General features: G+C 36.9%; 1 protein-coding gene across 3 annotated transcripts in view; it reads left to right on the plus strand.

The window, feature by feature from the left end:
• Nucleotides 1-16,444, plus strand: part of SLC16A7 (solute carrier family 16 member 7) — a 185,938-nt gene that overhangs the window by 79,647 nt on the left and 89,847 nt on the right. Inside the window, exon 1 of one of the 3 annotated variants that reach the window (XM_042992653.1) lies at nucleotides 3,849-4,005. The exons of 1 other annotated variant lie outside the window; for it this stretch is intronic. The gene's annotated coding sequence lies outside the window, so the exon portion shown is untranslated. Of the gene's footprint in view, nucleotides 1-3,848; nucleotides 4,006-12,065; nucleotides 12,204-16,444 lie in introns of those variants that run through there. One more of the 3 variants, XM_007075002.2, reaches the window with a different exon arrangement.

Below are 16,444 nucleotides of genomic sequence, written 5' to 3' on the forward strand. Positions count from 1 at the left end.
GTTTAAAGTGATTTCATTTCAGATCTTTCTTTTTTCTCAAGGTCGATGTTTATTGCCATAAACTTCCCTCTTGGAATTACTTTTGCTACTTCCCATAAGTTTTGGCATGTTGTGTTTCCATTTTGTTGTTGTTGTTGTTTGTTTCAAGATATTAAAAAAAAAAAATTTAAGTTTATTTATTTATTTTGAGAGAGAGAGTGTATGAGCAGAGGTGGGGCAGAGGGAGAGAGAATCCCAAGTAGGGTCTACACTGTCTGTGCAGGCTCAATCCCATGAATGATGAGATAACCTGAGCCAAAATCAAGAGTTGGATGCTTAACCAACTGAGCCACCCAGACACCCCACAAGATAATGTTTTTATTTCTTCTTTGACTCGTTGGCTCTTCAGAAATATATTCTTTAATTGCCACATGTTGGTGAATTTTCCAATTTTTTTCCAGTTGTTGCTTTCTAGTTTAATTCTATTCTGGTTGAAAAAAATACTTGGTATGATTTCAGTCTTCTTAAATTTTTTAGTACTTGTTTTGTCACCTAACGTATGATCTACCCTAAAGAATGTTCTGTGTGCAATTGAGAAGAATGTGGATTCTGTTGCTGTTGAGTGGAATGCTTTGTATATGCTGTTTGGTCCATTTGGATAAAGTATATTTCAAGTCCAGTGTTTCCTGATTGATTTTCTGTCTGGATGATCTATCCATTGTTGAAAGTTGGGTATTGAAATCCTCTAATATTATTATATTACTGTCTTTTTCTCCTCTTTAGATCTGTTAGTGTTTGCTTACTGCAGTTAGGGGGTCCATTTTTGGCCTCATATATGTATTTATAATTGTTATATCCTCTTGATGAATCGACCATTTTACCATTATATGATTTTTTCTCTTCCTAGAGTTTTTGACTTAAAATATATTTTGAGTGCTGTAAATACAGCACTCCAATTTCTTTAGATTTACATTTGTATGGAAATCTTTTTCCATTCCTTCACTCTAAGCCTATGTGGATCCTTAAAACTGAAGTGAGTCTCTTATAAGTAGCATATATTTTTTTTCTTTTTTTTTCCATTTGGTTTTGGTGACTCCATGACTTTTGACTAAGAATTTAATCCATACATTTAAAATAATTATTGATACCATTACTAATGTCATTTTATTGTTTTAACTATTCTATAGCTCCATTATTTTTTCTTTTCATTTCTTGCTGTCTTCTTTTATGAATTGGTGAGTTTTCTTAATGGTATGCTTTAATTTCCTTCTCTTTATCTTTTGTGTATCTTCTATCGGTTTTTGCTCTGTGGTTACCATCAGGCTAACATAAAACATTTTATAGATATAATGGTCTATTTTATGCTGATAACAACCTAACTTCAATTGCATGTAAGAACTCTACTCTTTACTCCCCTTCTTTTCACAGTTTGTGTCTTTAATGTCATAATTTACCTTTTTTATGTTGTATATCCATTAAATTATTATAGCTATTATTTTTAATAAATCTGCCCTTCTGTCTCCCTGGATACTGTTTTCTCATGTCTTTTCTAGATTACTACAATAGAATTTAACTACTTTGTTAAACCATCTCTTCAATCATCTTCTTCTCTACTCTATATCTAGGATTATTTTCTAAAATGGTAACTAACTAAATCATCCCCTTTCTCAAAAAGCAGAATGTAAGTCCCCAAACTCTAAGATGAATAGAATATATGCCCTTTCACCTAATTTCTCTCCAACTACATCATGATGTCATGCTGTCTTTTATTTCTGGGACATACCAACTGATATATTTTCTTGTCATCTGTTACCACTCCCTATCCCACCAGGCCCCAGTCCATCCCAGTAGTGGATCCCATTTATATTTCAAGAGTCAGCTTACCCAGGTCATTGTGACTTCAACTACTCTTGAGATAATTCCTTAACTTCAGTATGTGGTCTCAGTTTTCCTCATCTTTCTCCATAGAAATCTGAATTTACCCATTTAATTATGTTTATCATACTCTGAATAGACCTACCCTATGACCCAGTAATAGCACTGCTAGGAATTTACCCAAGGGATACAGGAGTACTGATGCATAGGGGCACTTGTACCCCAATGTTTATAGCAGCACTCTCAGCAATATGGAAAGAGCCTAAATATCCATCAACGGATGAATGGATAAAGAAATTGTGGCTTATATACACAATGGAGTACTACGTGGCAATGAGAAAGAATGAAATATGGCCCTTTGTAGCAACATGGATGGAACTGGAGAGTGTTATGCTAAGTGAAATAAGCCATACAGAGAAAGACAGATACCATATGGTTTCACTCTTATATGGATCCTGAGAAACTTAACAGAAACCCATGGGGGAGGGGAAGGAAAAAAAAAGAGGTTAGAGTGGGAGAGAGCCAAAGCATAAGAGACTGTTAAAAACTGAGAACAAACTGAGGGTTGATGGGGGGTGGGAGGGAGGGGAGGGTGGGTGATGGGTATCGAGGAGGACACCTTTTGGGGTGAGCACTGGGTGTTGTATGGAAACCAATTTGACAATAAATTTCATATATTGAAAAAATAAAAATAAAAAAAAAGAAACGGAAAAAAAATATCATACTCTGTTGTAACCATCTACTTCATAATTCACCTCCTAGATGGAGTTATTTCATAGGTCAGAGACAATATTTTGTGTCCTGGTCATCTTTATATTTCTAATGCCTTGCATAAAATGAGATACCCAGTATATGTTAAGTGAGTGAATGAATGTATCACCACAGGAAACAAGAAGATATGAAAACACAATGTTCTGTCTTGATTTCGTCATGAGGGCAGACAATTAGAATGAAGGAAGAGACTTGCAAGGCTTATCTCCAGGAATGAGAACTCAGGATAGAGATTCATTTTCCACTTTAATTATCATCTCAGAGACAGGCAAAATCTCTAAAGACCAGCACAGTTAATACTCTAAGCTGTAAAACTTACCATATTTATCATTTTTACTATCCCCGTGTATTTCCCCACAGTGATGATTCATAATAACCCCCAAAACAAAGGAGTTTTCTGTCTAACTTTAGGACTGTCAAGAAATGAAAGATTTAGGGAAACTATCCCACTTTCCAGTCAAGACTACAAGAGTAGAATTTAAAAAAAGACAGAGAGGCAACAGACAAGAAGACTAGAAAACAGGCTGAGTTCCTGGGACCCATAGCCAAGAAAGAATGAAGCAGGCGGTGAATTGATCCTTAGAGCATCCAAGAGCCCTGGGGCTGAATATCACAGAAAATGGGGGCATTTTCCAATATAATGTTTTCCAGAAAACAAACGGTTAACTATATTTGAAAAACAACTTTGAACTTCATAGGGATTATATCTAGTCTTATTTCTCTTAGACTGAGGATGAGTTATCTTGATTGCAATTAAGTTTTGGATTGAGAAGAAGTCAGGGAGAGAAGGTTCTTCAACTTCTATTTAGAAGGAAGTGAAATAAAAATTCCTCCACATTTTACTTCCTTTACTTCCCCTGGCTACTTTATTTGCAAGCTTGTTTTTTGTTTGTTTGTTTGTTTGTTTGTTTATCCCACCCGTGAATGATGAATCTCTATCATTATACCCTGTTTATTTTCCTTTTTACATGGTATCAGTCTGTTATTATCTTGTCTATATTTATAACATTCTTTTTGCCTCTCTCCTCCACTAAAATATGCAACCACGGGTGGGGATTTGTTTTGTTCAGCACTGTAGCCACTGCACTTGGCATACAGTAGGCTTTCAATTCATACTTCTTGAATATTAACTGAATATGGAGTCAGGTTGATATTAATGATCCCAGTTCTTCTGACTCTTCACCTTTTACTTTTTTATAAGGACTTTGAATTCTCTGAAAAATCTTCCATCAAACATTTCTGGGAATCACATGAGATCAGAAAGAGATCAGATGAGGTTTTCCACTACTGCTTCTCACCAGTAATGCCCTCAGTGAAAACAACAACAAGAAAAACGAAACATTGCCAATGGAAAAGACCTTGTCTTCTGATGCTCCAAAAGTAATTGACTACTGAGGGCCTGAAGCTGGCCAAACTTTATCTTCTGAATCTTAAAACTTCTGAATATACCAAACTTTATCTTCTGAATGTTAAAACATCAATGTGTACAGACCTTCAAAGTCTTTTGGGAAAACAGTTTTCTTGAGGTTCTGTCCCTAAACTCTCTGTCCATTAGAATCTGCAGACTGAGCATGGGTACTATGCCATACATCTTGTTTACTGGATTATTTTACTCTCTCCTGGGCCTCCATGCACTCTTCTCTCTGCCTTTAGCCACATAGCAAAACAAAACAACAACAATAACAACAGCAGCAACAACAACAACAAAACAGAATTGTTAATTCGTGCAAATAGATTCCTAGAATCATCTTCAGCTCACTAGCTCTATGAGCATAGTTTGGAACCTCAATTTTACCTGCATCAGAACAATCGTCTGTATAAACATATTGTTCTCCTTTGAATCTAGAAGTCTCCATACCTCATTACAAACATTTTCTTAAAATTAGAACTGCTCCAAAAATTGTAGAAAAGTTGTTCATAACATTTTTTGTAACCAGCGAATCTGCTGTAATCTCCTGGTTTACCAGGAGATGCATAGTAATGAGAGAGAGGTATAAGCATGGTTATGAATGAAGAGAGATGAAGAGTGTTTCTCATTTTGTAGCCCCTTTTAAGGTCAGGTGTTACTGAACATAATATTTTAAATAGTGATTCAACCTACAGCATGTCTTAGTCTTTTATTTGGATGGGGATCTCTATTACAGGTTCTTTTGAGAGAGTCAGCTCTAGACATAGATGGCATCTGTGTCATTCAGGACATTTTTCCTTAGGTCCCAAAGGAGCATGGCTTAGTCAGTCTGAACTCCTCTCAAGAAAGGGCTAGATTCAAAGGCATATTTATTTCCATCACTTTGATGGGTCAGCTTAGAACCAGGTAGAATTATGAGCCTCTAGGAATCCCATGATACAGCTTTATTCCCCACGGTCCTTGGTAATACATTTTACATGTTTGACCCCAAAGGAACTGGGTGAAACTAGAAATTCTAATTAGTTTGACTAGAATCTGACTGGCTTTTACAAAGTTTTCTGTGAGGGACGCCTCCGTGGCTCAGTCGGTTAAGCTTCCGACTCTTGATTTCAGCTCAGGTCATGATCTCATGGTTCGTGGGTTTGAGCCTCACATCGGGCTCTGCACTAACAGTGTAGGGCCTGCTTGGGATTCGCTGTCTCCCCCTCTCTCTGCCTTTCCCCTGCTCACACTCTCTCTCTCAAAAATAAATAAACATTAAAAATTTTTTTAATTAAAAAAAGTTTTCTGTGAGACCAAAATTTACCTAGTTTCATTTAGTTCTGTGTGAATCCCCGACCCCATTTACTGAAATAAATTGAGCCATTGAAACTAAATACATTGAGTAAATTTTGTCATTATCTGCAGATAATGATTCTAGCACCAATGTCTATTTTAGGATTGTATGAGTAACAAACTCCATGTTAGGATTTTTATGTTATTACTAAGTGCCAGCTTATATAATTGAATGTACATAAATTTCTTCATTCGAAAGGACTATAAGAAGTGAAGTACTCTAAAACACAAAAACAACCTGTGTCAAGTTTTATATATCCTGGAATGAAGTTATTTACTTAATCTGAGGTTACGTGGTAGGTACTATAGAGAATATAATATGATTTATTCATGATTCATGGTCTCAAGATACTTACAGTCCAGGATGGAGGATAGACGTGAATAATTTCAAAATAAGATATGGCATAGTGTAATAAAATGGCTTTCAGAGTTTAGAGAAGGTAGATTTTCCCTTCTCATAAGTTATTAGAAAGACTTCCATGATTTTATTTTAAAAGGCATCGTTTATTTGTGTGGAAGGATGGGCATTATTTCATCATGTGACTATGTAGGAGGATTGAGTAAATGAAGGGAAGGTAGACTTCTTGGGGGGAAAAAGCCCCTTTCTGCCCTAAAACAAGTCTGGGAGCTTTGTATCCTATAACTAAAGCAAACCAAAATGCATATTAACAGTGAAGACTGAGAAACTGTGAAATAAACACATCATTTAGCAGAGAATTCCTCAAATCTACCTGATTACTTATATGTAAACATCTCGTGGGACAGGTATTTTATGTAATATATAGAGTATTATGCAAATTTAAAACTTGAATGATAAGAATGAGCAAGAAAGATTTAGTATAGTCAAATATTGCAATGCCTTGTACTCTGCGGTACCACTGAAGTTTTTGAGTGATGCAGTAACCCGATCTGAGGGTACTGTTGGAAGGTTAATCCTGCTGGGGAACATCAAAGGGAGGCTGGCTGTGTGAAGAGGTTATAGGAGGCAAGCATGGGAAATTGAAGATGGGACAGTCCCTTAGGAGACAATGTGAGATGAACAGGAGTGTGAACCATACTGGTCAAAGAGAAATTAAAAGAAAGATGCATTCAAGAGCTATTAAAGAAAAGTATCCATGCGTAAGGAAGGACTTATGGATTTACAGCCTAGGACCTGACTGTTACTACAATTAACAGACTTAGGGGAATTTAACATTTCAGTGGCATATCCTTTTGAAAATGTCTAGGGAGTAGTACGAAATAAAGAACTATAAGTTAGGAAAAACATAGCCACAAGGGATAGAGAATTGCTACCTCACGTGTAAAAGTGGTAACTGAATTTTTAGAGGTAGATGCTATTATGGAGAGTAGGTAAAGGAAAAAGAGAATCAACAATATGACCTTTATGAGAACCCACATAGTTGGACCTGAAGAGGAAAACTAGTCATGGAAGGAGGTAGAGTGAAGGAGTGAGATAGAAACCAAAGTCTCAAGTACAAAGTACAATTAAATATTGTTAAATACCATAGAAAATTCTGAAATGAGCGCCAGTGGTTTTGGAGATTAGGAAGTCATAGCTCGTTTTTAAGAGAAAATTTATTCAGCAAAGCTTGCAAGTGAAAGGTTCCAAGCAAGGAATTACGAGTAGATGGTGAGAAAATAGAGGTTTTAAGGGAAGATGTCTCTTGCATGAAGTTTTGAGGTAAAGATGAGAGAAATATAATGAAAGCTCAGGAAAAAAATGGTAACTGGAGTAAGTTATGCTTTCCTGTTCTTTTTAGGCTTGAAGAGGTAAACACAGGGTAAAGGAAAGAACCAGAATAGACAAATACATTAAAAATTAAAAATAACGCATGGAAATTATTGTTTCCAAAGCCCTTAGAAAGGTCAGAGAGATTTCCTTAACAATGATAAATAAATGAATTAGCATGAGAAAAGCGAAGGATGTCTTTTTGTCCAGAACAGAACAGGAAGAGAAGGTTTGTTTGCAGTGGAGGTTAAAGATAGGAATTCCCTTTCTGCTGTCCCCAGGTTTGGAAAGTTCTAGGGAGAAACGGTAGCAGCCTGTAGTTCCTACCTCAGCTGCTTGTCTTGCTGTCAGTCAGGCTGGGATGTGTTGGACGAGCAAACTAAAAGAGAAAGCTTAGCGCTGTCTTGTAAAGCAGCAAGGAGTGTAAAGAAAGCCTCAGGGTGGGGGAGCTCTTCCCTGGCTGAGGCAAATTCAGAACAAATAGGAGTGAATCGCCTGGAACAGAATGGTACCCAGTCAGGCAGGACAGTCTCTTGAGAAGATGGGTGGATGCCAGGATCTACAAGGGAACAGCAAGGTGGAAACAAAATTAAACTAATAAAAATTGATTAAAGGTAGAGAAATTAAATTGACCTCAAATTGCTTGGAATTATCGATATCATCCTTGCCCAGGTGGCAGCAAAATCTGAGTGAAGCCACCAGGCTTTTAGGAGAAAGCTAAGGGGAAAAAATGGATACAGCGTGCAAAGATGAAAGGGTTCTCATCATTTCATTACTCTAACTTTGTGTGGTACTAGTGTGTCGTCTGTTCTCAGATGACTGCATTTGTTTCTGTATTTTTGTGGGAGTCACAGCCTTGACTAGTACTGTAAGGAAAGGAGAAAAGGAGTGAGACGATTTTCTTTTCTCTGCATTGGGGATGATGCTTCTTTCTGGTGACCTTCTAGAAGTGACAAGCGGGATCCAACCAATGGATTTATTTTCAGTGGCTCCTGTAGCTCTCATCTAGGTTCTATTTAACTTTGGGTTCATTTTTGTTCCAGTCAGCATCAACTTCATTATCAGTGTTCAGTGCATATCACATAACAATAACATCAGATTTTAAATACGAGGGCTTAAAATTGTGGATTCTGTGGGGCTTTACAGGGAAGTTTCCTGAGAGGATCTTTAGAGTGATTCTTGAGAATGTCATAAAATGGGATGAAAGTAATCACTTCGACTCTGCCTCCTATTTCAGCTGGGTTTTATTGATCTTTTATAAGAAATGACTGCAGTTAACGGTCCCCACTGATGTCAGTTTCATAAAATTTATATATAAATTAGACAAGAGGGATACCTTTTGGAATGTTTGTAAATAGTCAATTCTTATGCATTATTAATGATATCTTCAGTGACTGTTTAAAATTCTATCGAACATGTTATTTTTACTGAACAATAATATGATGACCTGATTCCCTTTTGGTAGTTGTATAGTACATTTTTTTTTTATTTAGGGATATATAAATTGGGCAAATTTGGGAACTAAAAATATATAGTGTATGAATTGAAATATTACATAGTTTTTAAAACACTTTGAATATATCATGTGCAAGGTGCTGTTTTCACTCTGTTTTGGAAAGATGCCTTCACGTGATTTATTTGCAACACTGAACCAAATTGTCCTGCTTTTATGGGAACATATTCTGTTAAAGAACATGGCAATATGCGTCAATATTTTAATCCTGATCATGAAAAACCATTCAAACACATACCAACCAGGTCCTCTGAGGATCTCATATAATAATTTTTATGGAAACTAAATTGTGATTTGGGAATTGAATAAAATTCTAAGCACACTTAAGGAACTAATACTTGTCCTGTAGGAGCCTTCTTGTATTTAAGTATGTGGCCCAGTCCCCTTATATAATGAAATTCCTTCAGAGGATTCTTTCAAAAGAACTTTTCTCATTTCCAAGTTTTTGGAATCTTGGAAAACTTGCTCAAATAATGTCTATCTGTTCATTACTTATTTTCGGAGAGAAAGAAATTTGTATTTCACAAGCTAAGAGAGTCTGTAAAATAGGACTATTTTTGTGTCATAGAATCAAATATAAGCTGAAAGGGACCTCAGAGAACGCTTAATCCTGCTGTCTTTTTACAAATAAGGAAACTAAGAGCCAGTGTGAATGCCACTTGCTCAAAGGGTTACAGCACTTTAGTGACATTTAATGTGATCTATGTATTCAAATTTTCCAGTGTTAGATCTCTGTATGTCACATAAAGCAAGATGCAGGATATAGGAGTCATTTTAATCACTTGATCATTTTATATTTCCAACAGACACTATTCCATTCTATCCAGGCTGATGACAACATTTTATAATATAACCCTTTAAAATGTTTTTAAAATTATTTGATTCCAATTAGTGCAAATAAGAACATTCTCAGTTTTTTATGAGCAATGCCTCTCTAAATACACTTAATGAGAGACAATTTAAGGTTACTAGACCTTCAGAGACCAACGATTCATTTCTTTTCCACCCCTGCCCTCAACTATTTTTTAAACTGAAAGAACTTACTGGTGTCTGACTCAAGCCAGTAAGAGATTTTAAGAAAAAGCACTAAGGCTGCACCCTTGGTTTGGCCTTTTCCCATGACCTTTTGATTCAGTTTTTGCATTGAGGCAGTGTCTTAATTTGAGAATCTTTTACCAGGCTATCTATAGGGGATGGAAATGTGTCTTACAACCCTCCAATTCCCTGTAATACATGGATTGTCCCTTTTTCCTTTCCACCCTTGCTTGCAAGCAGATCAAATCTATTATGACCTTATTGCCTCTGCTAGTACTTATTAAATGTAGCTAGTTAAAACCAACTCATGATACCAACGTTCTTTATCTAAATCTCTTGTCCCAAAATGCCAACTGCCCTGTGTGCATTTTCTGCCTTCCAAGACGCCACAGACAAATAGTTTTACCAAATATTTTGCCTCTGCTTAACATAAATTGTCATTTTTCTAATCTCTTCTAACAGGGTCCTTCCTCACAACCATCGGCCTATCCCTAAAACCAATGCCACACATTTTAGGATTTTGTTTTACACACACCACCTCAAATTTTGTTGTTCTGTCAAACAGCTCTAATATGTTAAGGCTTATGACAATAGATATTTATTTCTTATTCATGCTACTTGGAAATATGGGTCAGCACTAGCGCCGGTTGGCTCCTGGCTAACCTTCAAACATCAGGGATCTAGGGACATGTTTTCATATTAGAAGTAAGGACTATAGGCATAGTGTCAAAAGATGCAAACATATTTTAAGGTGACTCTTACTGCTTTATATCGCATTGACAAAGCATGTCCAAAGTTAGTGGGAAGGGAGTATATTTTGCTTTCAGAGACGCAGGGCAAACATGACTAGACCAGGACAAATAATGATGAAGAAAAAATAAAATTGTCAATCAAATCCATTGCTAAGTGTGTAGTAAAAGAAACAACTGACAACTTGGTTAGGTTTCTAAGAGTTGCACAGCCCTTCCCTTCAAAGCCTTATAGTCCTGACTCTTGATACCATTTCCTGAATGCACTGGATGGTTAATTTTCCGTGGGCTCCAGCTTTTGTTTCCTCTTCCTAGTTTGGCAATTACCAACTGAATGTCTCCTGAAGTCTCCTGGGAAGTACAGAGCTGAAATGGGTGGAAGGCAGAAAGCCTAGGCAAGTGACAAGAAGCAAAGCAGAATTGGAACAGGCAAAATAGATAGTAGGGTGGAAAAAGGGCGGCAACGTGCACACTGCCAGTGGCTCAGGATTGCAGAGTAACACGAAGATAGTAGGAAGCGTACAGTTCTTAACTCTGAGCGCCTTGTCCTAGAGTGAAACAAGTGCAGCAGGTAGACGTAAGGAAAGATACCCGACATGGTTGGCTTTCAGTTCATTGTCTGCAAAATGGAGACAATAGCTACTCAATAGAATTATGAGAAAATACAGGTCAAAATGTCAGGTGTCTTAATCAGTGATGCTTACTTGTAATTTAAGAGGTAACAAGAAGTGTTATTTACATGGGTAATTGGTAGTGAGAAAATGTAATGTATATCTAAACTGATACATGGAGACCATCTCTGGGTATCCTCTTTACAATACAAAAGCCTCATCATTTCATTTAGGTATAACTAAAAACAAAATCATATAAAGCAAGACAAAAGGAAACAAAAACAGAGGAAAGGTCTCTAAAAATATAGCTTCCAATTTCACTCTATTACTTAAAATAACCATATTTGAATTGGTTGTGTATGAGTTAAAATTAATCTATTTTTCAAAGCAGACATAAACCCCAAAATTAGGGCAAATAATTAAATGTGTAAGATTAACTTAAAGCATTTTATATAGTAAGATATTATAATAAGTGTTATTCCAAACTAGTATAGTTAAATATATATATTTTTTACCAACCTCACCCAAGACTATGACCTATGTGTTGTTGTTGTTTTTTTAAATAAATACTCATTTTTGAGAGAGAGAGAGAAAGAGCAGGACCAGGAAGGGGCAGAGAGATGGAGACAGAGGATCCAAAATCCTGATGTGGGGCTCAAACTCACAAACCCTGAGCTCATGACCTGAGCTGAAGTTGGACGCTCAACTAAGCCACCCAGGTGCCCTTTATGAGGTCTTTTTAAATGCATCTCTTTTGTCATATATTTTGAATTTTGCTATCATACACATTTTTAGCATCATGTTTTCACTGAACATTATATAATACATATTTCCTTTGTTACTGCACAACTTTTGTAATTATCATTTAATGTATGTATAACAGTTTACCAAGTGAATGGCAGTGACATATGTTCAACCACTTCCCAGCATTGGTCATTTAAGTTGTCTTTACTTTCCCCATATTATAAATACTATTACTCAAGGGTGAGAGGATGCAGGCATTGTAGAATTGGGTTACAATTCTATTGGGGGACAAAGAGATATGTCATAGATGGAACTAAAACAGGATTCTAAAAGGAGCATTGCTTCACAGGAAGCTTCAGCCACCTGGTGAGCAGAGGAATAAGGGAGCTTATCTTGGTGAAATGGAAGACCATGTTACTTCATGTCTCTGGCTGGGTTGATTCACCTTGCTCTGGTACTGTATCTTAATCCTGCCCTCAACAGTATTGTATTTTATAGAAACTTCTAGGAGATTCTAGCATATTTCTCAATCTCATCCTTGGTATCCGGAGATCTTACGGATTTTTTCTTTACTTAATTTTTTAAAATGGGCTTTGTAATAGAAAAGTGAGAAGGGTATTCTATGGCCCTGTAATCTTCCTGGAAATCTTCAGGAATTTTTTTTAACACCCCTTTCTTAGTGCCAGTTAATTACCTTCCTTTCAAATTGAGGAAAGAAACAAATACCAGAAAATCTTTGAAGACTAAATGCATAATGGAAGACCCAAAAATCTGTAAATATATTCCATTTTTCCAGGTTGACCAGAGAATGTCACTAAAATATAAGAGGTAAAAAAGATAATGTCAGACAGCATCCTGCCCCCGGTACCGAGTTTTATCTTAGTCTGTTAAGGCTGCTGTAACAAAATACCATATACTAGGTGGCTTATAAATAACAGAAATTATTTCTCACAGTTCTGGAGACTGGGAAGTCAAAGATCAAGGTGCCAGCAGATTCAGTGTCTGGGTAGGGCCCTCTTCCTGCTTCATAGTATCCTCATTCGACAGAGGGAGCAAGGGAGCTGTCTCGGGGCCTCATTTAAAAGGGCATGAACCGTATTCATGAGAACTTCACCCTGGTGACCTAACTGCCTCCTATAGGCTCTGCCTTCAAATACCATCACCATTTGGGATTAGGTATCAACATCTGAATTTTGAGGGAACACAAGCACTCAGGTTCTAGGACCATATGAGGTATATTGCAGATTCTAGGGATTAGACATGGACATCTTTTGGGGGGCCCCTATTCAGCCCACTCAAACTGCTTTTACACAATTCTAAAGTATAGGATTAGAAATTAGGAATTGCTTGGTGTGGGATGTCCATTTCCAATTCTTTATAAATAATTATGTGCTGGTTCATATTATTTTTTATAATTTGCCCATTATAAAAACATCTTCAGTTAGTTTGACCTTTATTATCAATTAGCATTCTCAGAGTCCTTTTAACTACAGCAGTAGTTCACATCTAAAAATAGGTTTTGTGTTACTGACATTTTGTGGGCCATGCACTATTGATATCTCTCTTGTCTAGTTGTCAAAGTAAATCAGTCTATAGGATTTAAAAGATGGTCCATCTGGAAGAATAAAATAACCTCTCAGCATTAGATTCCCATTTTAATTCAATTACCTGTTGGAAAAGAGAAGATTTGGTTCAGTTTAATTCCTATTGTAAAATTGGGTGAGTTATCATCTAAACTTAAATATCGTACGTTAATTTGACACAACTCTATCCTTTTGTATAAGTAAAAGGAAGTAGAAAGCAAAAAGTCTTCTTCATTATTCTTTAAGGAACATAGTAATCCCTTTAGGTGAAAACACAGCCAAGGTAGGATGTGAAGAACAAGCTATGCTTTATCTATGGGGCTATCTAGATGAATTTATAATGAAGTCAATAGTCTCCTCACATCAATTGATTTAATTTGGGACTTAGTTTCCTGGGAATATTATTTCTGGACTGTATTTTGCAACACAGACTTCTGGATGGCTTGGACTATTGATAAGGGTTCATAAAATTGAGGCATCCTGATTTAGATTTGGGTAGTTGAAGAAAAATTATTTGCAAAATATATAAAGGAACATTCTGATATTCTGTGCAACTGAACGAGAAAGGGCCCTAAATATAACATTGGAGTCTACCCATTGATCATCACTAATAGTTATATTATTTCTTTGTACTACATCTTCCTCTCCATAGATTAGTCAACCCATATTGATTGCTAGAAGATAAAGCAAGGTTTTGGGGCTTTAGTATGTCCCCCCACATAAGTTTTTTTACTTTAAAAAATTTATTTTTTATTTTTTATTTTTTATTTTTGTACATTTATTTATTTTTAAGAAACAGAGTGAGACAAAGTGTGAGCAGGGAAAGGGCAGAGAGAGAAGGAGACACAGAATCTGAAGCAGGCTCCAGGCTCTGAGTTGTCGGCACAGAGCCCGAAGTGGGGCTCGAACTCACGAGCTGTGAGGTCATGACCTGAGCCGAAATCAGACACTCAACCAACTGAGCCACCCAGGCGCCCCCTAAGTTTTTTACTTTATAGCCAAATGTTTTCAGTAGTCATTAAGTCACCCTTTTTGTCAATGACAATGATATATTTTAGTCTATATACTCAACCACATTATAGAGAGGGTAGATGTAAATAAGCTGAAATAGTGATGAATTCCTAAAGACTTTGAAGGATAGTTGAGGTTTAGAATTAGAGAACAAATATTTGAATTCCAATGGACCAGACAGACAAGGATATATGCAAGAATTGAAATTTGGAAATTCACCATAGAAATAAAACCGAAGGAATGTATTTGTTAGCAGAAAGAGCAGCCTCTAAGTTGCTGTGTCAAAGTGGAATCGGTAACAATGGGCCTAACAAAAATACTAGTCATGGTACCAATTTGATCACTTACTGGACATTACACATAGGAAAAATCACTTAGCACCTCTAACTCTTCATGCCCTCATCTCTCTCTCTCTCTCTCTCTGTGTCTCTCTTTTCACAGAATCCAGTGATTTGTTTTGTTTTAGCTTATTTATTTTGAGAGAGAGAAAGAACATGAGCAGGGGAGGGGCAGAGAGAGGGAGAGACAGAGAATCTGAAGCAGGCTCTGTACAGTAAGCAAGGAGCCCAATGGGGGGCTCAAACTCATGAACTGTGAGATCATGACCTGAGCTGAAACCAAGAGTCGGATGCTTAACCGAATGAGTCATCCAGGTGCCCCATATGCCCTTATCTCTAAATGTGATTAAAAACACCACTTCCTCTTCATTTATGGAATTATGATAATTAATTGAATCTTTGGGGGAAAAATTAAGCATTGCTGTTTTTTTTTTTTCATGCATCCTGTTGTAAGTAAAAGCCATCATGAAACAAGTGGCATATGTGAGAACTGCTAAGAAACCAAATTAGCTGAGAGCATAGTCCAACTTGCACCTATGGTAATTAATCCAGCTTTTGTAGGGACACATAAGCTTTATGCCTTCTTGGACTTTAGGAAACAATCTCCAAAATAGTTGCTTTCCCAAATTAAAAGAAAACCTTCCCATATTCTTAAGGATTGTTGATCTTCTACTATTTTTTTAGTAGGGCACACAATTCTAAAACACTACTTTTCATTTTTAAAACTAAAGACTGGAGCACCTGGGTGGCTCAATGGGTTGAACATTTGACTTTGGCTCGGGTCATGATCTGACAGTTCGTGAGTCCCGAGTTGGGCTCTGTGCTGACAGCTCAGAGCTTGGAGCCTGCTTTGGATTCTGTGTCTCCCTCTCTCGCTGCCCCTCTCCTACTTACACTCTGTCTCTCTTTCTCTCTCTCTCTCTCTCTCAAAAATAAATAAACATTAAAAAAAATAAGAAAAAACCTAAAGACCAATATATGGGTTGTATGGATATAAATATATTTGCATAAACATGTATTAAAATATGATAGTTTTAGAGATGTAGAGAAAGGGGTGTAAAATAGGTTAATATAGTTATAATTACCAAGCAGGAAGTTATAACTTACTGGATTTTTGGCCAGTTTGTTGAAAAAGCCATGCATATGCGTTGGTCTTTCGGTAAGAAAATAGACCAGTCAGGTTAAAGCACTGTGAAAGTTTTGTAGAAATGTTAGATGGCATTTAGAATGTGGACTTGTCAAGATTGCTTGTTGTGGCCTCTCTGCTGACCTCCATAAAGCATGATGATAATTAAGCATGGACTGCAAGGTCGGAGCCCAATTTTCAGGAATGCCTCAGGCTTTCCTCTGAGGCTTTGCCCTGAACTCAGGGCAGTTCTCTGTGCCAGAGGAAACGGACAGAAACTGTATTTTGTAAAATATAAGAAGGGTTTTCTGCATTCGGATGGGCTAGTTACATGTAGTAGGATGGGGCTGCCATCCCTAGATTACCCGGCTTAAAGTTACCAAGGTTCCCAAGGCACCTGGTAAGACCAGAACAGATGTTTCTCCTCGCTGCTGTTACCCCAGACCTGGGAGACCCATTTAGCATGAACTCTTTTTTCCTAGTGTAAGTTAAGACTTTAATTCCAGCCTTGTCCATTTATCAGATTTTATTCTTGACTTTATAATCCCCTGAGTACTCTTCATTCTGGTCCCCACCCTCAGTTTCTCACTGACTTGGCAACTAGATCACAGGCTTTGCTCATCCTGTCATACAAATC

This window comes from Panthera tigris, chromosome B4 (genome assembly GCF_018350195.1).
Source record: "Panthera tigris isolate Pti1 chromosome B4, P.tigris_Pti1_mat1.1, whole genome shotgun sequence".
Taxonomy (NCBI): Eukaryota; Metazoa; Chordata; class Mammalia; order Carnivora; family Felidae; genus Panthera; species Panthera tigris.